The sequence below is a fragment of the Macadamia integrifolia genome, unplaced genomic scaffold (genome assembly GCF_013358625.1).
Source record: "Macadamia integrifolia cultivar HAES 741 unplaced genomic scaffold, SCU_Mint_v3 scaffold267, whole genome shotgun sequence".
Lineage (NCBI taxonomy): Eukaryota > Viridiplantae > Streptophyta > Magnoliopsida > Proteales > Proteaceae > Macadamia > Macadamia integrifolia.
In genome coordinates this window covers 463,243-464,734 of record NW_024868873.1, presented here as the reverse complement: position 1 = coordinate 464,734, position 1,492 = coordinate 463,243, and positions in this window count along the sequence as shown.

Below are 1,492 nucleotides of genomic sequence, written 5' to 3'. Positions count from 1 at the left end.
ATCTTTTTTTCTTTTTCTTTTTCCCTCCTTATGTTTATTCCTTCTTCCTTTTTGTATTACCAGATTTGGCATTTTATGAATGAAGATCTATCTGTGACATAAAGAAGATTTTATTTATGAATTTGAATTTTTAGGCACAATTAATCACACAACTCAAGTCTTCATTAGAATAATCAGAATAATAAGAAAATCCAATTATCACACTATTTTACTACCCAGTGCAATACATAGAATGGAAATAACTTTCCTACAATAGACAAGATAGGTAGGTAATAAGGTGGGGAGATAGTTCTTGGGGTGGATAAAAGTTCACCAACTCTTTTGGGTCCTCTGCTTTCAGTCCATACTGTTGGCTGATGTAGGTGGGTAAGTAAAAGGATGTATAAGTCAAGCCCATCAACTTGACGTAGTTGCATCCAGGGGTCTTCATTAGAAAATCCTCTTGTGGCCACCATGGGTATCTCCATGCAATATCCTGTGCAGTTCTTCCTTGTATGTACTCTTCCCAATCAATGATAAGCTTAAATTTCGGGACTTCCCTTTTATCTTGGTAGCAAAGAACTCCGAGTTGGCATCCATTTAACGGCCTGGTTAGCTTTAGTTTTTCAAGTAACCAAATTTGAAAAATTGCAAGACTTCCTTGATAATGATCAAGTCCAAATTTATGGCTATGACTCATGTCATCAAATCCTTTGAGTGTTTCTTCAAGGATCGTAAGGATGATATCACCTCCTTCCTTCAATTGCCTTACCACTTCTATTAGAACAAGTGGTGCACCATGTCCGGCAGTTCGGAGAACATAGTGAGCTATCATGCAAAGTAGGTAAGCATCGTATGATATTTATTGATGGATTCCTCCCAATGATAGATAGTGAACAAAGATCCTGGCCACCTTCAGAATGTCGATCTTCCCATATCTAATGAACTGCTTCACTTCCTCTTTTTTCCATTCAAAGAAGTTCTGAATTTTCTCTGAGTATTCTTCCTTCAAAGATGGTTGGATCAACCTACCCTTAGGTGGAGATAGCATACAAACTCAAAATTCTTTGATAGTGGGGCAGATCTTAACCAACCCAAACCGAAATATGTGAAGATTGGTATCCCAGTGCTGAGGCAACTGTCGAAGTAAATTGTGATGTAATTCTATACACCCGATCCGACTGAGCATTGATACATTCATAGATTCTAGCAGTCCTGGTGCAATCATGTTTATGTCCAAGGTCCATTTTCTTAACGTCTCATCCAAAAATCCCATGACTTTTTCTGCAATCATCAAACAAAGAGGAGGCGTGATGATTCATCAAAGTATCACTCATTAGCTATTGACATGACCAAACCTTTACCACTGTTGCATCAAACTCTTTTTTTTTTTTTTTTTGAGTAATCAAGGATGTGGAATGAATTGGCCTTGACATATTGGTGTCGAGTGGCGAATTTTGGAGGATGAAATGATGGATAAGAATTTGAAGGACCATAGGTGGATGACAGATAC